Source organism: Myotis brandtii, unplaced genomic scaffold (assembly GCF_000412655.1).
Source record: "Myotis brandtii unplaced genomic scaffold, ASM41265v1 scaffold506, whole genome shotgun sequence".
Taxonomy (NCBI): domain Eukaryota; kingdom Metazoa; phylum Chordata; class Mammalia; order Chiroptera; family Vespertilionidae; genus Myotis; species Myotis brandtii.
Genome location: NW_005369287.1, coordinates 1,364,834 through 1,390,721, shown reverse-complemented (window position 1 = coordinate 1,390,721; position 25,888 = coordinate 1,364,834). Strand labels below are relative to the sequence as shown.

General features: G+C 41.0%; 1 protein-coding gene across 1 annotated transcript in view; it reads left to right on the top strand.

Annotated features, from left to right (window-relative positions):
* ARPP21 (cAMP-regulated phosphoprotein, 21kDa) overlaps positions 1–25,888 on the top strand; it is a 152,870-nt gene that overhangs the window by 107,514 nt on the left and 19,468 nt on the right. The window lies entirely within an intron of this gene.

Here is a 25,888-nt window from a genome sequence, read left to right as displayed (position 1 = left end):
CACTCACGCTGACACCGGCAGCATTCTGTCAGGTTGGAGCAATGTTTATGTTCCTCTGTGTTTGGGAGAGCCGTGTGGTCTTCAGTTCGCCTCGTGGCCATTTAAAGGCTGTGGGAGAGGAACTAGGGAAACGTGTAGCATCCAACCAGATGCTGTCTTGTTGCAACACTGTGCCAGTTTGGGAAACATTCTCTGTTGACCTCTGAATTGACGTTATACCTTTTCAGTAATAAGAAAACGAAAGGTTTCAAAAGCTTAGTTGTTTTTAAAAAGAGCATTTGGTACATTTTTCTCTGAGTGTTGGAAAAAGTTTATCATCTGGTGGTAACTGTGTTATCCGTTTCAATATATACTACAGTAATGTGTTGTTTGCATTCTGCACTACCTTATTTTCTTTGGCTAATGTGTATCAAAGAATTAACTTATTCATAATTTTCTAGCTATTGGTCCAAAGGCCATGGTGAAGTCTTGCTTTTGGTTCCTAATGACTTTAGGAGGAGAAAGGTGCATATTGCTAATTATACAAATATTTTTGAATTTCGTTTCGTGCCATTGTACGACAGTTTTCTACACAGATATTTCAGTCTTGTGTTAGAGTGTAGTTGATGTATAGGAATGTGGTTACAAATGTTCTGGATCCCATGAAACCTGTAATCTCTGGGTCCATGTGAGGGGCTGAGAAAGTTGGATGGATGTGTTAACTGGGCAGCAGACTCCGGTTAGGAGCAAGCTTCAGGTTTCCTTAGAACATGTGATCTCTTTTTACAAGAGAGAGAGAATTTAGGGACGCAGAAGCCCTCCCCATCTCAGAGAGCACTAGACCATGTTCCGTGGCAGCCTGGTGCTTTTGACTAGTCCCGTGTTCCCCCCTCATCAGGGAAATGCCACCCCAAGGCGAGAGAATGACATTGCGATTAGAAGAATGCCCTGGGAAGCACTATCATGCTCGAAATAGAAGCAAGTGCTTTAGGTATGAAGGAAGTGAGTGGCAGCGAATGTGGTCTTGTGGGTGGTTGGGGAGGTGAGAGGAGAGAAATGATAACATGAACAGTGCTTCCTCCAGAAGTGAAACATCAGTATACACACGTGGAACGAGACCTTTGAGCAACTAGTTCTTGTGGTCATCACAGGTGACAGCAGACCTAAAATCCAGTGCAGTTCCCACTGCGGTGTTGAATTTGCTGAATGTTTGGGGAGGCAGATGATGTCCCCTGACCTCTCTGAGAATCACCTCTGCTAATAAAATCCAGGACCCCACTCATGCAATGCCTTGTGACAACGCATGGCGGTTCCCGGTCCTATAGGTGGCAGCCCTTTTGCTGATTCAGTGACACTGGCTGAGACTTTCCAAAGGGACATTGGCAGAGTTGTTTGGGGGAGCAACTCTTTGTCAGTGGGTTATCTCATGGAGGACATAGCCTCTCTGGATAACTATAAAAACATTTCTTGAAGGAGCTCAAAGATAGGCCCTCTCTGTCTTTAAGCTGACCTTGAACCAGTGTTGGCATGGCACACCCCAGTGCCCTGCCTCACCCTTCCTCCTGTCTCCTACAGTTTTGCATCCTGGATCTGACTCTTTCCATCTTCTACTGGCACAGACACCAGATTGTAGCATAGCAAATCCAGCTATCATGTGATTAAGCATTAGAACTAGACAAGGTTATGTCAGCTGAAGCCAAATGAGATTTTAATCCTAATTTGCTTCTTGGCATCATTCTTAATCTTTATTTAATTACAATAGAAAATGTCCCTGAAATTGCTGTAAGTTACTACATCTTTCTAAAGCCTGAACAGTATCCATAGTGGAATTTTAGAAAGTGAATTGGATGTTCCATAATTGATTAATAGGACACTTAAGTGACACTGAGGACCATTGGGGGGTCATAAGAGCCTTCTATGGGTGATTTTGAACCCTTTACTCTGCGAATGGGTGATCAAGGTGCTAAGCATGTGGCAGGAGCAGCTTATGTTGGTGATGATTATAAATAAAGGCCGTGAATGTTAAAAATTTTGGAGAAATTAAGTAGCAGGCATGTAAAATGGTATTTGAACTTTGTAGCTACCTATGTGAGGAAAAGTAAAACCTTTAATTTTTATGTCTCTAATGGAGAAATTGATTATTGCCAATTTGGCATTAGCAGGTACTCACAACAGTGGAGGAGGTGGCAATTTTCTTTATGAGGCAATTGTTGATATCCAAGACTCCATAGAAAGGCAGTTAGATTAGAACTAAAAAAACAGCAACTATGGTTTTCAAATCATTCTGGCTTTGAAAGATTTGGATGTGAGAGTGTCTTACTGGAGAAGAGATTTTGCTCAGTGGCCAGATACTGAAATGAAGTGCTGAGGACAAACCTTTCAGTCCATCTTAGTAGTCAATTATTATACTGCTTTTAGTTAACAGCTTTGTCGCTATGGTTTTACTTTTTTTATAAAATGTTTATTAAAACTGGGGACAGTGAAACAAGGAAGGGCCTAGGTTGGACTGCTTTGGCTCATTAAGAAGTCAGAGAAAAGGAGGCCTGGGAACAGAGTCAGGGTGTTAGCCTAGGACGAGCTGCCGCTACTCATTGTTTTTACTCTTAATCAATAACATCTTTAAAGCCATAGAAATGTTAGCAATAATTATATCCACCATGATATCAGGATCTCTTATGGGCTAGTTGCTGTACTTAGTGTTTATCAACATTGCAATGTTTACTCCCCACCGCAAAATTATAAGGGAAATACAGCTATTGGCACCCCTGTTTTACAGACAGGTAAACTGTTGCTCGGAGAGGTGGAATAAGTTACTCTGGGTCCCAAGGTTGATGAGTTGAAAGGAGCAGCCAGGTGTTCATTAACCACTTCATGGTAACAACTTAAGCACAGTTACTGGTTCTGTCTTTATTGGTGGCATGGATGAGCACATAGCAACGTGCATGTTGGAACTAAATAACCAGGCCCATGTTACAGAAGCAGATGACAATTAATTATTCAAATGCATAAGTTGGCTTAAGAACAGAACATATCAGGAACCTGGACTTTTGCTTCCCAATGCACCATGAGCTTCCACATGACTTCCCAGAGCTGGACAACAGCAGATGGCAGAAACATTTATGCATAAATCATACATTGGAAAGGGCAGGGAGAATTCCTATAAGATAGTGTCTCCAACTCCACTTAAAAGGAAATATATGTAGCGTCATTCTTGGCTCTCCAAAATCGTGGCCATATCCTAAAAGAAACTAAAATGTGCTTGTAAGGTCCTATACACGTTTATAAATGGGTAAGGTCCTATATGCATTTATAAATGGGCTTTTGGGGATGATAAATCATGGTTTGGTATCAGAATAATACTGGCATCATAAAATGAATTGGGAAGTGTTTCTCTTTTAATTTTTAAAAATTTACCTTTATTGAAAGTATTACAGTTGTCCCCTTTCCTCCCCCATTGACTCCTTCTAGCCCACACCCCAGGCCTTCACCACACTATTGTCTGTGTGTATGGGTTATGCTTATATGTATGCAAATTCTTGGTTAACCAGTTTTGAAAGAAATTGTGTAAAATCGGTGATAAAGTATTTGATAGAATATTCCAGTGAAACCATCTGGGCCTGGAGATTTTTGGAAACATTATTGTTTACTTTATATTTGAAGATAATTTCCAGAGCTTTTTAATTATGAATTCAATTACGGTTATAGGACTACTCAGACTATCACATCTTTGCTGACTTTTGGTAGTTTGTGGTAATTGAAGAAGTGTCCATTTCATCTAAGTTGTTAGCAGTATGTATTATCCTTTTAATAGCTACAGGATATGTTGTGATACCCTGTTTCATTCTTGATACTGGTGATTTTTAAATTCTCATTTTATTTTTGTCAGTCTTGCTAGCTTTATCAATTTCAATAATATTTGCAAAGGACTAACTGTTTGTTTCATTGGTTGTTTCTATTGTTTAACTGTTTCGATTTTGTTGACGTCTGCATTTACCTTTATTCTTTTCTTTCTTCTGCTCACTTTAGGTTTTGCCCTACTTTTTGTAGTTTCTGGAGATCATTAGATTATTGATTTGAAAACTTTTTCTAATGTAAGCATTTAGTGCTATGGGTTTCCTTTTCAGCTCTGCTTTAGCTGTGTCCACACAAAATGAATATGCTACGCATAAACATACGTTAGGTGTTTTTAATTTTTTGAGTGGGTTTAGAGATTTTCCGTTATAGTCAAAGTACACATTCTGCATTGTTTAAATTCTTATAAAATTGTTGAAGTTGGTTTTATGGCCTGGGATGTTGTCTATCTTGGTGAATGTTTCATGAGCTTTCTGCTGTTGTTGTGCGGAGCATTCTATACATGTTAATGAAATCCTGATCATATTTTGTTGTTCAGAACTTATATACTTTTGCTGATTTTCTATTTACTAGTTTTATCAGTTGCTGAGAGGTGCATGTTCATGACTCCAATTATAAGACTTCTAAAAGTTTTAAAATGAATCTCAAGGCAAAGTTTGTCCCCAGTATCCCCAAAGACCCAGGTTGGGAGTTATTCAGAGCATGTTATTATTTGGTTTCATCCCCTAAAATAATATAGAAACATTCCATAGAAATAGTCTATAAGGCAAAGGCCCTCTGACCATATATAGCTGATATGTAAGTTCCTACAAGTTGCTGCCTATATCTCTTACTTGCCAAGCTTTCAATACTGCTGCTTAATGCCAGGCAATATTACTTTGGGTTGAGGTAGAATAATAATGTGGATAGCTGTTTAAATAGACAACCCAACAGCTCTGCTTTCCTAATAGACCATCATCTTAAATATCATGAAAATAGAGTACAAAGAGAAGATGGCTGCAGAGCAGGAAGGGCGAAAAACCACAGAACTTGGGTGAATTTTAATTAATTGGGTGAACTTATGTCTGTAGTAAGTCATTTGGTGTGGATTCTGAAAACTGTAAAGATGCCTCTCACCTCTGCTTTTTAAAATCCCCCCTCCTCCCACCCATCTGCTGAATGAGTCATTTAGGGTAAAAGCCAGTTCTATTGATGTTTTACTTTTCAAAGTATAGTTCAGAAAGAAATCATGAAAACATCCTCTTATAAAAATGCATCAGATTGCAAAATCGCATGTGGCTTCTGCCAGGTTTCTTTAAGCCTGTGGACTTGAATCTCTTGCAGGAGACAATGGTGAGGTCTTTAGAAGTTTTTGAGCTTCTTTTCTCTTCAACAGAAGTCTCCCTTGGACTTGCTCTGACACTCTGTCCAACAGCCATCATGAGATCTGAATAGTAGAAATAGAAATGAAGCTTAATCACTCAGTTTTGAGAAATGAGGAAACTGAAGGCCAGCCTCCCACCCAACGTGGAACAGCAGGCTCACTCAAGCTGACAGAGTCTGACCTGGGAGAATTGGCCCTTGACTGTGAACTAGGTACCATCTAACATGCGGGTTGTAAGGAGAGCACAGAAAGAGAAGTGAAACTATCCAGGAAACTTGGATATATGTTATCACTCCCTCCCCTGCTCCCACCCTTCATTAGAGAGAAGTTGGAGCTTTACCATCATCTTCCCATGCCCTGATAGAGAAGATGGAAATAAGCCTTCCACCAGGCTTTCTGTTGTCTAGTTAATGAGAGAGAAGAATGATGGGTGAGATAAAGATTGTATGCCTTTCTTTCTTTTACATAGATTTGCAGAGGGATGAGGAGGGAAGAGGAAGCCAGGTCAGGGGGTGTAGACCCTGTTGGTTTTACTTTGCTAACGATGATATAACAGCATGATCCAAGAGTCATTCTGAGAAGCTCCCTGACCATTGGGATAGAGATTGCACTGATTCAAACCTTCATTCTAATACCCTGAAAACCAGTTATGTGTTCTTCAAGGAAGAAATACAGAGTTTGAGGGGGTCTGCCTGTCAAAAATACAAACTATACAATAGAACATTTGTTTCAGAGAGGAACAGATGAGTCGAAAGTCCAAAGCGCCTTTTGTCTTATTAGGTAGAGCAATTGAACTCTAGGTCTCTAAACCATCCTAACAGAGCTTGTAAATGCTACACCCACCCTCTCATGTGGTGTGTGGTTTTCGAGGGAGGGTTTCGGATGCCAGTGCTCCTCAAACTTTAATGTGTATATGTGTCTTGCTCAATGCATATTTTGATGCAGTAATTCCGGGGTGCATTCTGAGAGTCTGCATTTCTAGCACACTCACCGGTGATGCTCATGCTGCTGGTCTACCATCATCAGCACAGTGTGACAGCACGTTCTTAGCCCTGACTGACCTGTGTCTATAAGCTATTGCACAAGAAAAGCGCCACCCAAATTTACTCTTTTATTTGACATTATTTGTATTTTAGGCACAAATCTAATACTTCATAGTCATCATATATGATTTTATGAATTATAGCTAGTAAACACTTAGAATTAATGTGTTAATGTTTACAAATGCAAATTATGAGTTAGGAAAGAAATACAGCATGATTCTGCTACATAGCAAATACTCCTAAGTGTTGAAAGAGTGAATAATATGTGTACTTATTTTCATGTTGGCATGCATAGGGAATGTCTGTGAGAGAAAGAGAATGTAAAGATTTCAAAGGCTAATTGGAAACCTCTCAGCCATTCAATTCAAACATAAATTTTACAGCAAAAACTGTAGTTAAATGTTGTGAAATCAAGTAGATAGACAGCCAGCCGAACAAACCAATTCACATTAATAAATGAATAAACACGTTTTTCAAAGAATATGTCGTAGAACCTTTGAGCCACTTTCAGGGGTACAGTAGGTTTGCAATCATGGGCTTGGCAATTTGGTACTTTCTGTAAATGTAATGTAATAATGTTGCTACCACAACTCCTTTCAGGTGGCAGAGAATAACCAGGCCCTGGCCACCTTCGTATAGCCCCCCTTGTTCACAGCAGGTCTTTCCTTCTAAGTGCATAGGAAAGGAATGGACTCGGGGTGTCTCTGGCAGGAAGGTATAATTAGCTATGAAACGTATATATTTGAAATAGGCCAAACCCTAGTTCATTTCCCAATAGGTCTGCATACAAGTTCAATAAATAAGAACACTGTTAGCTTTAGTTGTTCCTTTGAGGTAGAATATTTTTGTGGTGTTAGCATGTTGTTTCCATTAGCAGCTCCTAGGAAGAAGGAAGATTATTAGTGTTCTGAAACACATTTGGAATGGGGCAAAATGCACCTTAATGGAGTCTATAAATTTGTTTAAGCAGAGCAGTTGCACAAAGGGGACAGCGAATTCTGGAGTTGTAGCTTGGCGTATTAAGCAGTCAATGGAATTGAGAGAGGTTTTATGTTAAGAAACCTTTCCTCTTTCTTTGTCCATATGATGCCTCACCTTGACTTTCTCCTGCCTTTGGGGTTGGCTAGAGACGGGGAGAAGGAGCACCACAGCTAATGAAAGACTTTGGAATACCAGCGAGACCAATCAGAGAGATTAATACAGAGACAGTGGGCTTTTCTCCTTTTATCTGAAATTGTCATTCCCAAATTTGATGATTTTAATACAGACTTATACTTTTCCTACATTTTAATATTCAAAGGGCCCATTAATATATATTTTTAATTTGAGAAAAAATGTGTTACCAATAACCACGCAGGGAAGCAACCCCAAAATTGTTCCACTTGAAAGCCCCGAAGAAGCAGTTTGTACTCTGGGTGTCGGCATCATGATGTTACTAACAGCAGCGGGTAAATTCGCTAAGAGTTACATGAGGATTTAATTGTCTCATTTCTGTTAACATCAGTGGGAGTCACATGGGTAAGCCCGTGTGGAACATGCTGTTCTGAGAATATTAGTCTAGAAAAGGTTTCTATGGAAATGCTCATGTTTCTTTCATTAATTGGTCTAATTATTCCATTTATGGAAATGGGAATGAAAAGTATTAAACTGAGATTATGGGAAAGTTAACATTATTCAGAGCGATAATAGGAATCATGCTATTTTTAAGCCCGGAAATCAAACAGGTTCCCAAACCAATATAGACGGCAAGGTTCCCTCTGTCCCCTGGGAAGTTATAAGAAAAGGGATTTATCTAACACATATGGAGTAGCTGCTTTCTAGCACTTTGCATCTGATGTAACTTCTGGTGTTTACATTTTCATTTGTTATGTAGTTAAGCACTACTGGCATGGTTAGGATTCCGACTTTTCTGTAAAGATAGAAAGTAAGGCAGATCATAGCATTAGCATTATCTATTTTCCTTGTATTATGCAACAGCAAGTGGAAAGCAGTAGCTTAAAAAAATTAGAGATGGTAAGAAAAGAAAGGTGACAAGATCCACATAAAAATTCTGGTTTTTGAAAACTCTAACCCTCCTGTTTTTCTAAGAAGGAATCTGAATGCTTTAGAAAAAAAACTAAAGAACCCAAACACCTTATCCCAGGTGTCAGATTTACCTAATGATGTAGGGGAACTAAATTAAGAAAAGTTTAAGGATTTTGTTTTCTCCCCCCCCCCTTTCCTTTTATTTCTTGTTCATTTATTTCCAACAATTCCTGCTGTCAGTTGTCACCTGGATCTATGAGTGACCCCATTTTTCTTTGGCAGCGCCCCCTTTTTGTAATTCCTCATAGTCTCCATTTCCACCCCATTCTCAAATTTGTTTTCTTATTTTCTGTCTTTAATTACTGACTCTACACAAGTTCTCTAAACTCTTTTCTTCTTTTCCTTTCTTCTTATATTTAACAGGCTTTTCACTTCAAACTCTGGGTGTTTTCCACATCATGTTTTAGTTGTTGTCTGCATTTTCCCTTTATCAGTCTCATTTCTCTCCATTCAACACATTCCTCTGCATTATGAGACAAGACACTAAAAATCTAACACTCAAATGCTTACAAAGAATGTGCAGAATTTCCCCCACCATCTAGACCCAGAGCACAGAGAGTGCTAGCTGTTTATCTCCTGCTCACCTTGCTGTTCTGGGAGCCAGTGTAAAGTTAGCCCTCAGGATTTGGGATTTCACTTAGAGAGCTGTGGTGATAAAAGAGTGAAGAGCATCTTGAACGATGTTACTTTTATCTTGCTGTCCAAGTTCAAAGATACAGTGGTATCCACAGAAAAATGGTTAGGTTTTCAGCTGGTGTTTAAATGAGTCATTTCCAAGGGGTTCACGATTGCTTAAAATACCACTGCTCCAGTTCTGAATGGAAAGCAATTTGCAAATCAGTAACTGGAAAGGATACTACCCCTGAAGTGAGGAGCCCTGAAAAACTTGCTCTTGAAAGCTATTTCTTCTTCCCACTGTCTTCACATGTGGCTACTTTCTGCAGGGACACAATTTAAACCCAGCCAAACCTCCACCCTAGCTCGCCCTTTCCCCAAATCATCAGCAGAAGAACAAAACTGGAATCAGCCCCACCAGCTCTAAAATGCCAAGGGCCCTCTGTCCCAATGAGAGGCCCATGAACGTTACGGTTCTGGAGCCAAGCAACAAGGACTGTCACCCAGGAAGGCTACAGGGTTGTGTGTGCCCCGGAGAGTCAGTATCATTCCTTTAACCCACAGGGACTCACGGGCCCTCTTCAGAGCTGCTGGGGCTCGCACGTCGGGTCACTAATGGACCCAGGTGTCACGGCAGAGGCTTTTTTGCACATGCTCTCTCACTGACTACATGTTAGCAGCGTGCACAAGCCGCCACACATACACTGTTGTCCAAATCCCCGTTGTCGGCCTCCCTCTGTGATTTCATCCAGGTGCTCTCCACAGCTGTCAGCCCAGCCTCCCAGGCTGCAGAGATGGTGCTGCCCTTCAAGGCCTCCCGCCAACCCCTAATTGCCGGCTGACATGTCCCTGATCCCCACACCACTTCCTTGGGGGCTCCCAGAGACTCATTAAAATTGCATCTTTAAGGTTCTCTCAGATGTTCTTACTCTCTTGGTTTTGGTTTTTTATTTTTGCAGTAGGTCCAGCACCATTGCACTTGTTATGCGCTATGGTGGGTTATAACTGTTTCGAGAATTTAAAAAAATGGCAGAAAGAGGGGCCAGAAGAGAGCCAAGAAATGCAGGATGCTGTAATGGAGTACACACGCCATGGTGTTGTAAGACTAGGCAGTAGAATCTTTCAAGCTTAGCTCCAAGTAGGTTTGCATGCCATTTTTTTTTTCTCAAGGAAAACAATTTATAAACAAATATCACTCTAATCGTTCCTCTAGGCAAGGACAGTGTTAACCAGAGTGTGTGGTATTCCATTACAGAAGCCCAAGTGCTCTTTAGTGAACCTTGATGGAGACCTTGATTTTCCCAATTAGGACCAACTAGATCTATCCTGTCGGAAAGGCTCAGCTTTTACTGGGAAGGTGAGTCAAAGAGAAAATCCAAGAACAAAAACTAAATCAGAGAGAAAAGCTCCTGCCATAGCTAAAAACTGCATCAATTAGGAGAAAGAGAAGACAGTCCTAATGTTAATTTTGTTGTTTAATAGTGTATGTGCGTGTAACTTTTTATAAATTGTGAAAACAACACAATTGTTGTTTTCAACAGTACTTAGAGTAATTTTTTAAAAAACACAAAAACTCCCACAACAATGAATTCTATTTTTGCTTTTTTTTCTGCTTTTGAGCTTATGTTTATGCATGTTACAGACACATACCTGTACTGAAATCATAGATCATGCCACATTCTTATTAATGCAGCATTTTTATCTACTCAAAAATCCTCATTATAACTGATTCTTCCAACATTTGTGTGACACTGTTTTGGGGGAAGTAAAACTGCATTTGCAGATGGCATGCATGCTTACCTAAAAATTTCAAAACAGCCTACAAAAGTACTAGTACTAATAAGTGAATTTAACAGTGTTGCAGAGTGTAACATGCAGGAATTCATTGTATTTTTATAGACTGGCAGCAAATAAATGGAAAAATTTAAATGTCAATTTGTAATCATATGTGACACAACGTTAGTAGCAATAATTAATCACCCCACCCCCAACCTTGTAGGCCCAGAGAGGCCTAGCACATTGCCTTGGTCATGTGGGACCCCCCACCAGTACCTCGGAGAGAAGCAGCAATTACAACATGAAATGTTTCTTGGTGTAGTCCCTGTGCTCCTGGTTTCCTCCCCAAGAAGCAAGCACATATTTGGGGGTGGAGGGCAGACTAGGGCTTTCAAATCTCATTTATCTCCTTTAACTTCTATACTCAACAAGTACTTGTTATTCTTATTGGCTTTGCTGCTGCTTTTCCAAAACAGGGACAACTCTACAGAACTTCAGGGTACTTTTTCCTCCTCCTGTCAACCATTTTTGTCTCTTTAATTTTCCATTGTTAAAAATGACACAGTGCAAGGAGCTCACACTCTGAGTTAAGCTCTACCTCCAGAGCCTCTGAATAGACCACACAAAGGAGGTGGTTTCCTTGGCAACAGGCATGTTGGAAAAAATCCCAGGGAAACATTTGCTCCCCCACTCCTTCCCTCGTGCCCCTCGCACTGCTGACTGCCAGGCATGGGAACCACACTTGAGATGAGAGCCAGTGCTTTTGATCAGTTTAGCCACGGGCTGTAAGACCCCACTGACAACCACTTGCTCTATGTCCCATTAATGAAAACAGCTCAGCTCTGAAATGGGCATGTTCTCATTGTTGCCTTGAGCTTTTCTAAACATTCAAATAGAAAAGGAAATTGGGTTTTAAGAAGTTTGTGTATGTGTGTGAATGTGGTTGTCCAGATGAACTAAATTTAAATGACTACTGGCCCTTATTTTTACATTTATTTTTGGTCTCTGAAATTTGTATAAATGGTATTTTTTAAACTCTGGCAGGACACAATGTCATGTTGGATAACTCCTGTAAAAATTAATGTAGTACTTGGCAGACAGAACATATGACACAATGATTTAGTGTGCTGCTAAGTAAGTCCCCATGAGCTCAAACACTTAAAAATAGACATGTGCATTTATAGAAGGTGAATCTTAAGCAGTCTAATTTCAGGGACTTCACTCAGCAAGTATGCAGAACTCTCTGATGCGATTTTAAGTCCTAAGCTCTCCCTGCGCCCCTGGAACTCAATAAACCTGTAGCAGTGGATCCAAAGCTCAACTTCTTCTCAACCCACTTTCTCCCTCTTAACAATGATAGAGAACATTCGTATAGAGTCATTGATTTCTAAATTATTCTGTGGCTGAGCTTGTCGGTTGCTGAAGGATATTGAGCGAATGGAGGCTACCTCTTCTTTTTCCTGGTCATCAAACTACCTGTTCACTTTGGAACATCAGGAATTTAAGAATCCACCAGTAGATTAACCTCTTATTCATAACAAGTAGAAAAGGTAAGAGTGAGTCTCTGCCCTGGTGGTGTAAACAATTGAAATTCATTTCCTTGCAGTTCAAGATGCTAGAAGTCCAAGATCAAGTTGTGGGCAAGTTCGGTTTTTCCTGAGTCCTCTCTCCTTTGGCTTTAAGAGCCTGCCCATGCTTTTTAAACTGAGGGAATGAAGAAAGATACTGAGAGCAGAAAGCCAGTGTGCTTGGCCAACACGTTCTTATCATGTTTTCGGCCAACCCTGGCACTTGAGATTGTTTTACCGCCAAATGGAATCAACCAGAACACAAACAGCAGTTCTCCCAACTTTGCTTCTTCCCATTTTGAGCCACTCAGTGCTGCAGGAATTACATCATGCCCTCAGCAAGTAGGTGGAATACACAGAGGTGGGCGAAGGTAGGTGTACAGTTGTATGTGAAACAGTTTATTCTTGTATATTATCTCTGATTAATAGATATTTTCCATACAAACCACTGTAAACCTACTTTTGCCCCACCCTGTATTAAGCATCCCATTGTCTCTGGGAGGGTGTTTATAAACAGAGATGCAAAACCTAAGAAGGACATGCTCAGATTTATTCAAGGGTCTGTGAGAAACAGCCAACAAAAAGCTTTCTTCCCCCCTCCCCCCCAATTTGTTGTTGTGCTTATTGTTGGTCTGTGGTGACAGTAACTGACTATAAATTATGTGGGTTGGTAATGCCAGCTCTCAGCAGCCAGGGAGCTCTCTGCCTGTGCCACTCCCCTGGGGGCCCTCGGGGCTCTGGGCCTGTCCTGGAGACTGGCGACATGAATTCTGTCCACTCGCCTGGTCATGACAGCCAGCACTTCTACGGCGACAACTGCCGTCTGGCTCTTTCTGCTAGATTTGTAGCAGCAGCCTCGATTGGTTTGGGAGGAGGGGCGAGTCTCCAGGGAAGCCAGAACCCCTGTGAAATCCCCACAGATGGCTTTATGGTGGGAGCTCACAGGTGCAGAGGTAGGAAAATAAATCATCTGGGAGCCTGATGTCTTAAGACTCCAGGTGAACCTCCTCAATTCACTAGAACTACATCACATACCTGGATGAATGTGGGGGCATCGTGAAAGCCCAGGGAAACTCTTAAAGACTTTCAAGTGGAAGACCCCACCACAGAACTGTGGGGAGTAGACCCTTCCTTCGGAAAGGTGGTGATGTAACATAAATGCACTCTCATGGCTCCTAAATTATTGTTTCTAGAGAGATGTTCCACCTGCGTTACCACGGAGAGGGGAGCTTACTAGTATACGAAATGCAGATAGCCTGCCGGAGAGGCTCAGTTGGTAGGAGTGTCAACCCATGCACCAAAAGGTTGCCAGTTCAGTCCCCGTCAGGGCTCATACCTGGTTTGTGTGTTCCATCCCGGGTCAGAAGGCACCCGATTGATGTTGTTTGTTTGTTTCTCTCTCTCTCTCTCTCTCTCTCTCTCTCTCTCTCTCTCTCTCTCTCTCTCTCTCTGCCTGTCCTTGGGTGGGTATTAAATAAATAATGCAGATAGCTAGATTTTCCTGAATTGCTGAGGGCTGGGCACCACCTCTCCCCAAGCACTGTATGTTAGATGCATTTCTCCAGTATCTTCAAAGAGGTTTTTTGTTTTGTTTTGTTTTTAAACTAAGTATAACTCATTCTAATACTCAGATCAGCTTTTCCAAAATGCATCCTCAAGCAATTAATATGCCACTAGTATTTAAGAATGCTGGCCTAAAGCTAATCCACTTCAAGAATTCTTTTGATTTGCTTCCTTCCCTGTGTTCTAAAGAATCCACGGGGGCAGAATACCATCAGGGTCAAATTGGGGGCACATTTCCTTTCATATTTTTAAAGGTGTCTCTGTTGTCAGGAATACCATCTGATACAGCAGATGTTGGCTTTCTGTGTGTTTAGGGATGTGTTCAGAGATGATTAAGATTAGGAGGTGGCTAAGGAATTAGATGAAGGCAAGGTACATGAAAAAAGGACACCTGGCCAGCGTTTTTGACTCTTTGTAAGACAAAGCTACTTGTAGGGCCTCTGCACCTTTACAGTCTTTCTTCTTTATACATTAATATCGCGCACACGAAGGCAGGGACTTTCCACTGGAGAACAGCCTTCCTGCACCACCTCCTCCTCCTCTCTGTGCCTTGATGCCCATGAAGGTGTCCCGCTGAGGCTGTCAGCCAAGCTGGTGTTCTACTCTGTTTCTAAAGAGCACATTTTAATATACTCAGGGGGGTGGAAATGATCTGAGTGGAATGAAGAACCAGTGTGATTCTTTATGACAGACAGTGGAAGCTAAGGTATGGTGGAGAGATCCACAATATCTTGTTATGGTGATGCTGTTAGGGAAGGGCATTATGTGGAGAGTGGGATGCTGGAAATATTAGCCAAAAAGTTGGTTCAGGGTATATCATGAGTTCTGTTTCAATATAGGTTTAATTCCCAAGTGAAAGCAGAACACCGGTTTTGCAGCCAGACATTGATTAACTAAGGAAGTGTTTATGGAGCCCCTACTAAGCCCAGGCAGAAATCCTGTGATATCTGGAGACACAGACCCAGTGTCATCCCTCACTGAAGCCACTGGTACCGCCCATTTATGAATCCTTTCAAATCTATTGTGATTCTATAACACACAAGTGAAAGCCTTTTCAAAACACAGAGCACTCAGCACCAAAGTCAGAAACTTGTTAACTATATACACACATACATACGCACACACTCATGTGGGTTATAATCCTTACACTTTAAATTTTTTTCCATAAGTCAGTTGTCATTTGCCATTTCTTCACTTATTTATCAACTAAATTTACAGCGATATTCTGTAATTACATGGAACATATTATTTGTTTAGTAAACAAGATAGACCCGTGGTCGGCAAACCACAGCTCGCGAGCCACATGCGGCTCTTTTGCCCCTTCAGTGTGGCTCTTCCACAAAATACCATATGCGGGCGCGTACGTACAGTGAGATTGAAACTTCGTGGCCCATGCGCAGAAGTCGGTATTTTGTGGAAGAGCCAGTGTTTTGTGGAAGAGCCACACTGAAGGGGCCAAAGAGCTGCATGTGGCTCGCGAGCCGCGGTTTGCCGAGCCGCAGTTTGCTGACCACTGAATAGACTATACCTTGAACACCATATTTGTGGTGCTGCTAGGGAAGTGCTGATATTATTTCCCAGATTTTACTTAATTGCTCTTCTATGTAAAAACAGTAACATTGGCAACTGGCATTGCACATGTACACAGGAGTGATGCTATTCAGATTACTAATATATTGTACTTCAATCTGGAACTTTAAGGTCCTCATATATTTTTGTTATTTTAATGTCTCCTTCTTTCCAGTAAATGTTAGGTTCATGAAGGCAAAAAAGCTAGGGAAAGAAAATAAAAACCTATTTACTACTTATATCCCTGATAGCCTCACGGAGCAGGTACACAGTCAACATGTCTTAAATGAACAAATGGTACAATTTCAAAAAAAAAAATAAGACTAAATGTTGGAGAGGATAATTCTAAGTGTATAATTTAACCTTAATTTGAAGACTTTTATATGTTGAGATTTTGTTAAGTCTTAATTTAGGATTGTATTGACAACTAGAAATTTAAAACCAGATTGGGCCTACAAAGCCAAGTAAACCATAGAGCACCGTCATTCCTCAACATCACTTAATTCTGGTGGGAGGGGTCCTTTTCCCACTCTCTCTCTTCTAAATGCACTGATTCTAATGTTCAGATAGACCAGGTTTTCTGAGTCTTAAGGGGTACAAATACAGGATCAAATAGTTCAATGTGATGGAGGAAAACCTGTGGACATGGGTCTATAATTAGTGGTTCTGTATGATTACACAGCTAGGATTGAGGAAACCCGTAAAAAAAAATTCTCTAATATAATACTTTGAGTGCATTAAAGCCCCAGTGATTCTGATTAACAATTCTCCCACTTGAATCATCCTGCCCGTCTTGGGCATTTCCATTCCCACTGAGCTCTTGGTAGAAGATGGATTCTTTCATAGCCTTAGGACACAGCTAAGGGAGTCCACACCATGTTGTGATTTCAAATCCTGTCCAGGACTTCCAAGAACTGGAGTTTGTGACCCTGATAAAGTTGTTTAAACATCTTGGCATGTGTGTAACATCCACCCGTCTCTCGTTGAGATGCCTCAGGAGTCAGGTAATGGCTGCCTCCACCATGCTTTTCACTGTGCAGTTACATCAATTAAGAAAAAGAGCCATTACCTCATCCCAAGGGACCAGGTGGATTACCAAAATGGTAACCCAGGGGTTCTGTTTTTGGCAATCACAAGTCCTTTCGGGTCACCATAAAATCTGATAAACTTCACAGAAGTGAATATAGTACATTCATCTTAGGTTCTGAATCACTACTGACTTAGTGGCAATTTAGAGGCTTAGGTAGGGACATCCCACAGTACCAGCATAGAAATCCTGTGTTAAGTGGTATCATTTCAAAATTTTCATCACCTTTTAGTTGTGGAAACGTTCAGTAATTTTTACTAATAATTATTTTGTAGCTCAAAGATTTCAAAGGAGGTTGAATTTCTAAGGATGACTAAAATAAAAAAATATACATTTCTTAAAAGTCAACTTATTTTAGGAACTTAAACGTTAGTGCCCATCCTTGTTCCATTCTCTGCTCTTACCCCCAAGACTATAGTTCATTTCTTGGTTTACATCTGTCAACATGTCACATTCTAAGCAGGATTGCCTTGCCCCCACCCCCTTTTTTTTGCTCTGATTTGCATGGAAAGGGTGATAACATAGCTTGTTAGAAACAAGTCTGACATTGATTCTGAGTGATAGCTAAGCAGCTGAGCTAAGAACGAAAAGCATGGGGTTGGTACAGAAATGCTATAACGTGTAGTTAACTGGGTCCTCTCTCTTGCCCTGGGTCTTTCAGTTTATTACATAAGTGAAGAAGCAACAGCGTGCTGAGCATCAATCAGCAATTCCTCTTGTCAGTGGGGCATAGCTGGGGTATGATTTCGAGTGCTTTCTTGCCGTGGAACAAAGCTCAGCCTCCCCAAGAAACAAAGAGGTGACATGAAAATGTAAATGCAAGTGGAATGCTTTCAATACTTATTAAATTAATTGAATGTAAGTAGTTTCCTCCCACTGAGATACAAAATGAGAAACATAGAAAGATAAAAATTCTTTTAAATAGATCTGCCTCAATAATTATTACATATAATGTATCCTATATAATGGAATAGTTAAGAATAAGAACTAAGGAGTTAGATTACCAGGCTTCACCTCTCTGCCTTTTACAGCTGTGTGACCTTGAAGAAGTTAACCACTCCGCCTTAGTGTTCTCATCTGCAAAATGCAGATAATCCTAGGACTAGCTCATCAATGATTAAATGTAATGGTGACAGTAGATTACTTAGTAAGTGCTCCCTACATAGATAGCGATGAGTGATGGGTAGTTGTAGCTCTGAGTACCGCATGAAGCCTGCAGAAGAAATGGACAGTGATTCTGAAGACTCTGTCTTCCCTTTCCTACTTATGGGGAGTATCTAATAGCCAAGGAAGTGAGATGTTCTGTTCAATGATCTTCCATTAAACATGAAACTTGCTGGGTTTCTAACGCTTGTCACACAGCTAGAGTCATGTTTGAATTCTTTAAAGAGAAAACGGGGCATGTTGGATTCTTTGGTAAAATATAGGCCCATGGTTCTGCCAAGTTCCATTCTGCAGCCAATTTGTAAATCTCCAGCAGTTGTAGTTTTAATGGCGCACCTGCTTAAGGTAATGCTGAATGCCTATGGCGGTGCCAATCCCTTCATTAATGAAAACAAGACAAGCTTCATTATTTTTTTTAAAAAGCACTATCACAAAATAAAACAATTAGGCATTCATTTGTTTCTTTGCCTACCCTAGATGCCACTGCGTGTGAGGGATTATCATGGTAAACACATTCTTGCTGTAATTTGGAGCCTTTAGGCATTTAATGTGCCAATCGCCTTCACTTGGATCTGGTCTGTAATTTATCATTGGAGTGTCCTACCCTGCTCAAATGCGCCCTTTGTGGGCAGAGGCAAAGCTAATATACTTTCCAAGTGTGTCTGAATTGCCTCCATAAATCACAGCTGCCACTGTAAGCAGTTTTATCATTTGCCAGAACAATAAGTTATCTTCATGCTTTATAGATGCAATGCTCTCCAAGACTTTTATTTGTGTAAACTGTGATGCATCATAACACATTTCCTAAAATGAAATTAGGAAGCTCATTATATACATATATTTAAGATGCACGGAAGGGTTCCAAAGAAATCGTGTAAGCTCACCAAAAAATAATGATAATAATAATAATAATGGGGCAATTTTTATCTTATTTTATAGCAGCAATTTATTACTTATTTATTACTATAATGATGTGAGCATTAAATACTTGCAATTGGGGTTAAACTTCATTTATCTCTTCATTGCTCCAGGGTGGGGTAAAACCAGCTCACAAGAGAAATAGGACTAAGCACAAATAGGTCCTGTTGGGTCTGCCATGTATAAGATGGAGAAACCTGATGTTTGACAAATACCCATCTCTCAACAATTCTATAGACAGCCATTCCAATAAATCAGGCTGCAGAATCAAATTTGGGCCCATAGTGATCTCTGGGACTGACTTCAAATTCCTCTTTATTTCATAATGATGGAACCCAAATTCAAACCTTATTTGAACCCTTAGACTCCTGAGAGAAAAAAAATGTATTATATAACAATATTATGTCTGAAGTTCCCAATGAGAAAAACAATCTAATTTTAATACTATTTCAGGACTCTATTCAGCATGATGGACAATAAACTGTGTTCTTTTTTATTGGCTTGCCTTAAAAACTGCTAAATATTTATAAACTAATTTGCCATCCCTTCTTACATGATAAGAAACTACTTTTGTTTGTAATTGCCTCAATAGTTCACTCCAAGCAGAGAAAACAGTGTCTATAAAGAAGCCAGGTTTTATAATTAGAAACAAATTTGTTCCAAAGCCAAGTGCTTTCCCATGCATATTGTAATATTTGAATTAGCTTTCATTCTTTCTGTCTTTATTGATAATAAGGGACTTGTAGGAATTTTAGATTTTTCCACCCATCTCTGGAAGTTTGCAATGCTGTTCATTTTTACATCAAACTACTCACTAGCTATTAATAAGAACTTTATAAACCTCTACTTTAGGCCTAATCACAGTATCTCCAAACCAGTGTTTTCCAAATTCTAGGTAGTGATACCATTCTACTCCTTAAACAATCCAAAATATAAGTATTCAAGTTAGCATCACAACCCTCCCATCAGCATCCCCAGTTTAATCAAGATGCACCCCATTATTTTCATCTTTCCATTACCCTCATTTCTATACAGTTTCTGGCTCCATGAGACACCACCTTGCCTCTTTGATATCAAATCAAGTAAACCCACCCCAGTTCCAAGCTCATATCCTGCTCAGTGCCCATGCATTCGTGTGTGTGTGTGTGTGTGTGTGTGTGTGTGTGTGTGTGTGTGTGTTAAAAGGATGAAGAGGATGCAGGTGGAGATGGACCTCAGAGTCGACTGCTTTAAGTAGGTGCAATTTACCTCTCTCCTTCCCACTACCTCTTTTTCTAAGCTCCCCACCCCGTGGCCCTCCCTCTTTGAGTCCATTGAAAGGAGCCCATACCCTAGAATGGATTCAATGGGAAAATTCTGCTTCAAGCAGCTTAACTGGAAGGCAAACTATAATTTTTTTGGAAGATTTACTCATTTTTTCCAAAATATGGGACATTGCCTAAGACAGATATTTGTGATTGCAATTATTTATGGAAGTACCACTGTTTTATAAATACCCATTTAGAAAAGAAAAATGACTGACATTTGATTTATGGCAATATCATTCATTTAAAGCAGTCCATCTTTGAGGAAAGGAGCTGCACAATAAATTATAGCATGCCTTCATGGGTAACTGCTTGGAATGGAATCCCATTCACAAATTTGCTTTTTACTAAAAATGCCACTTTGGCATGTTGAGTTTTACTTTTTTTTTCCAAGTGCTTAATTGAGCATGACTCACTCTCATTTAATTGTCTTTTCACTGAGAGGCCACCTGCATCCTGTTCTAAATATTACAATATTACAGTTTTAGGACTATAATTATTTTATCATCAAATGCTTGCAATGTTGTTCTTTCAACACGGGCGATAATTGGTGACGTTTATCAATATCCTGAGTTCTTTTTAAAGACACAGTTTACTAAAGAATTAGGAATGGTAAGGAAATGAGAAAGGGCTAGAATAAAGGGATTTCTCCTCAGGGGTGTCAACCTGTGTTAAGCCTAGATGAAAGGTGAAAGGAAATGATTAGCGATAATTCTTGGAGGCATTCCACACACCTGTCTTTTTCTCCCATCTAGTTCTCTCCACTTCTATGATTCTATATCTATAACTTGAGACAGTAAAAATTAACTTGGACTGAGCAAGTCATCTGCCCAGCCATTCATCAGGCTGGAATGACAGACACAGAGGACAGCAGGACCCAAGGTCCCCTTGGAGCTCTGCAGTGCCACAGCCACCAGATTCACCTTGTCCTCTAAAATTACAGACTATCACATCTTTCTGTTTGACTTGAATTGATATCAGTGAAGAATAAAACTTCACACTCCTGCCTAGAAGACCCATGCAGAGGAGCAGCCTCAACATCTCACGTGCGAGGTTTCAGATAGGTGTTGCTGAACAAGATAGCCCACCTCTGTCTTAAACGTGTAGTCCCCAAAGAAACAGGCCCCGGGGTCCACTACGCAGTCCACACAGGAAGTAGACTCCTTGACACAGCCCTGCTCTGCTTTAAACCTATTGAAACTCCGCTGCATTTAAATGCCATCTAAACTCCTGTGTTGTCTTCTATCCTTTGTTGGTGAGACACCCCATACTTCCTGTGCTGTCTGGCTTCCCTCGCTGCAATGAGTAATACTTGGTCAGATTACAGTTTTATTCTTGGTAGTCCATCCGGGCCACCTTGGTGATAATTTGGTGATAGTTTGATAAACTTTCATTGCTACCTGTCTAGACAGGTTCTTAAAGCCACACCACCTCCCAAGAAGCAGAAAAGGCAGTTTGAGATAGAAACAGTGTGGGAGTAGAGGCATTGCTTAGAAGAGCAGATACTGCTTTGGCTTGACAAGTGTACAACTCTGTGGGAGTGTAGGGGTACGGAGCCCACTCAGAGGAGGTTTCACAATCCAGGTTGCTCAGTGCTTAAATTCGCTATGTTGTCATGGTTAATAGAGCTCATTGCATCCAGGCAAATATCAAAGCAGTTAGAAGCCTTCTCCCTCACAGCATCTATTGACTACAAAACACTCATCTGAACTACACTTCCTTTTTGTTATCTCTGAGATTAAAACCAAACCTATTTTACAGGATGCACTTCTTCCCAGGAGGAGCAACATTCTTGGGCTTTTAAGCTCTCTTAAAGAAGGATATCTTTGGTCTTTTAAATGTCTAGAAGTTCTCCTTTTACTCATTTCTTTTCACCTTGGTCTAGGGAAGACTGGCTTGGTTTTACCAATGGGAGTTTTTTAGGGTTCCTAGTCTTAGAAACTCTTCGATGCTTTTATAGTTGAAGCTGGTATAGTTCTTGGCATGGTAGCCTTTTATCTCCATGACTTAAGGACAAAGCACTCTGATAGCATGTGGTTCTTTTCCCCACAAACAGCATTGGCCACTGGTGGTGAAACAGCCGCTGCCATGTTTTCAGAAGAAAGGGCTGGACGACGCCCAACCTTCAGGAGTGAGAATATATTTGATTAAGAGTTTTCACTGGTGGGCAGTGACTTCGCCAACTTTGGTCATTGCCACCGTTGCTGAGCAATGTTTGAGCCTGGTGGAAAGCCTGCAGACTTACACATCCCATGTTAAAGCTGTAAACAGGAGTCTGCTGACTGTATTCTTGTGCCACAATTCTCCACGACAGCCTGTCATTTCTGTGTCTTTTGTGACAATGGGGAGGATATGCTGTCATATGTAATTTTGGTCCATGGTGGCAGGTTAGTGTGACAGACAGAATTGATGAATCATCAATAAAGACCCACGATTTTCAAAGTAGAGCAGGAGAATGCCTGTTGATATTGGCAAAACATTAAGGTCATGAGTGGCTGGAGCTGAAGGAATCACCCAGTACTCTCAGTTGTCATCTAGGAAACTGAGATCCAGTGAGTTATGTGCTGTGCCCAAAGCTAAAGCATTCATCGTCTGTGTGTGACCTGAGGCTCCATCTGAGACAATTTCCTTTCTCTCACTCCTGTTGGAAATTGTCTGCCCCTCGGAGCTAGAGTCACCCTTGGCCAGCAGGGAAACCAGAAGAGTTGAGGATTACAGTTCTTCCCTGCTTGGCTTTAGATCAGTTTCCCTGGCCTTCTGCACTTGGCTGTCCATTGCCTGTTTTACTCCTGGGCCCCTGGGTTCCATTCTTGAGAAATAAAACGTGTAGGTCAGTGGTCGGCAAACTGTGGCTCGCAAGCCACATGCGGCTCTTTGGCCCCTTGAGTGTGGCTCTTCCTAAGCCTTAGGAGTACCCTAATTAAGTTAATAACAATGTACCTACCTCTATAGTTTAAGTTTAAAAAATTTGGCTCTCAAAAGAAATTTCAATCATTGTACTGTTGATATTTGGCTCTGTTGACTAATGAGTTTGCCGACCACTGGTGTAGGTGAAATTCTAGGTAACATTTGGAGGTAATGCTGTTTTTTCTATCAACATGCATTCAGTAATAACAATGCATTTACTAAGCATCTGCTGTGTGCAGGCATTGTATCTCCATGGAGGCTATGCAGCAAGCAAAGTGAGAACGGCGAAACAAAGATACATAACCCAGATGCAGTCTCTTAAAGGGACTGTCATCAAGGAGAAGAAAGGTGGCTTTTTAAATCATTGCATATACATTAACAGTATATTTGTAACGGCTTTTGGGACTTTGTACTCTGTTCAGATCAAGAGGACTTTTTTTGGTTTGTTTTTTTTCCTCCCAAAAGATATAGTTATAGACCGATCTTAATAGATTTTGGAAAAATCCAATTCACATCAGGCAGGGTTCTATTTTTTTTTTTTTACTTAATATCGGATTTGGTTCAGCTTCAGTATTATCTTCTTGGGTAACAAGTGTAGCAGTTCTCTAAGTCACTGAAGTTCTCATTTTGGTTGCATCTGGTTATTGCACACCGTCAGAAAGGAACCTGTGATAGATTTGACAAATGTATTTGAAACATTTGGGGGCATCTGTTGAAGGATCTGGTATCAGGACCAGCTATTCTTGGGAGGGAGATAAAAAAGGAGGGAGATTTCAATGGAAAACATCTTGCAGAGCTTAAAACGTGTGTGTTGGCATAATTCCTCCATTATCCTCAATAAAGCAATTCCGTTTGAACTATAGAATGTTAGACTCAGAGGAGGTCTTAAACTGGTCCGACTCAGCTCGAGTCCTTGGCTATACAGTGACACGGTGATAAAGAAACTCAGGCCCAGGGTAGTTGTCACTAGTTCAGGGTCACACGACGACGTAAGGGTCATGAGCTGACCTCCAGGGTGCCAAGCAATTGCCCAGTGACCAGCATGGCGATCCTGGTCAGAGATGGGGTCTGTTCACTGCATTCAGAGGCGAGGTAGTGTCCTCCTGGGTGGCCCTCTATTCACATCTCCATGATGCCTTTTTCAAAGCCGACCTGGTTTCTTTCCAGTCCATTGAATTCACCTCTACAAGATACAATCCTCCCCTCCTTTTATTCCCCTTTATTTGGGGCAATCATCCGGGTGGTGATCACAGATGCCTTAGTTGCAGGAAAAGGACAGGGCGTTGGATGTGTGAGGACAGCTGCACAGGCTTTGCCTGGGCTGATGCGTGGATGTCAGCCTCCCAGAGCAGGGGGCGAGCCGGAGCCGGGTCAGCTGCTCTTCCAGAATCTCACTTCTGTAACGGAGCCTGGCATTATTAGACTGTAATTATTTTTGCCTGCGGCGGTCTGTTCCTCGTAGATATTTTACTTTTTCTTGATGTGAGATAAAAAGGGATTTGTACTTTATAAAGTGGCTTTCTTAGCCATATCTTCAGCCCAAGTAGGCACTGAGTTTCTAGGTATTCATAGGACTCAACACGATGTCTTTAAAAATCAGTAAAAAGTACATCATCTCAGGGATAAAGAATATTATTAGAGCGTGAGGCCTTTTGGGAAAACCATGGTAAGAAAGTACTTTGAAAAAGCAAGTGAATTTCTAACTTCAGATCCTTTTTTCTTTTTAAGTTTTAAATAAAAGCAACTGAGTGCTTCCCATACTCCAGGCAGTATGCTTACAGCTTTCTACCACTGAATCCTCCCCAACCCTAGGAGACTGCTGTCAACAATTGTATCGCCTTCCCCACTTTACAGGTGATGGGAACAGAGGTGTGACAAGGTGTGGGGGCGAGGGCTAAACTGCTCCAGGGCCCACAAGGAGTCTAGCTCCCAAGGCTGGGTCTTGACAAGACTACACTGCCCCTCATGCCTTGACAATCTGTGCCCACAAAACACAACAGTAATCATCTCTGCTTCCTCCCAAAGAAATGTCTTAGGCCGAGATATTTGCTTCCACGGAGACATCATTAGATGTATAGTCTTGGGTGTTAGATTTCGAATAGCAGCTTTCACACCGAGGTAAAGCAGTTGGAATCATCTATTTTTAAACCACTCAACTAGCTACACCCTTCATCAAGATCTTGTTAATAATGCCAGGCTGCTTAGGAAGTCTTGGTCATGCAATCGCCTCAGAGAAGCTTTCCCCGGGCCCTCACCTACTAACTTTCCTTAATTAAAATTTCATTCTCCAACGGAACAGCTCTATGTGGTTTTAGTACGTTAATAATGAAACTAATCCTTGTGCTGTGCTGCACGTTTGGCTGCATGTATTTCAGCCTGGGCTTCGGTGGCTGGGTGTTCCCTGGCAGCGTCACAGAGGTGTGGTGTCGGCGAAGCCCATGTTTTCATGGGGAGGTTCCCCCGATGCCATTTTCATCAAGCACTTTTGTAAGAGGGTGTCTGTGTGCTGCCTTGGCTGTTAGGTACAAAGCCTCGCAGCTCAGTGTCAGCTGTGATGGTAGCCAAGGTAAAACACCCCACCCTGCAAATGTGCTTACCCATTTAATAAGAGATGGCTGAAAATAGTACTAAATGAGAAACTTTTCACTAGTAAATGATAGACTTTATACAGGGTGGGGTAAATGTAGGTTTGCAGTTGTGAGTACGCAAAACAGAGTTTATTCTCGTATTGCTCCTTATTCATTGTTGTGTTATTTTCCATACGAACAACTGTAAACCCACGTTTGCCCCGCCTTGTATTTTGGGATGCCCCTATCAGGCTTCCCTTCCATGTTCAATTCACAAAGATGTTTCAAAGGAACATCTTACTTCTGTTGGTAGTTTCCCTTGGAGCAGTCAGAGATGCCTGAACTTGTCTAAGTGACATTAAAATACTCGTCATCAAAGCAAACGCATTCCTTGTGGATTCCTCAAGCCCCGCCCCCCCATCACCACCACTCCTTTACAGTGCTTAGCATCTTGCTGGCGAGTGTATTGAGAATTGTCTGACATCTGAATGAAAAAGAATGAGAATTACTCATCTTTCTGGCTAGATG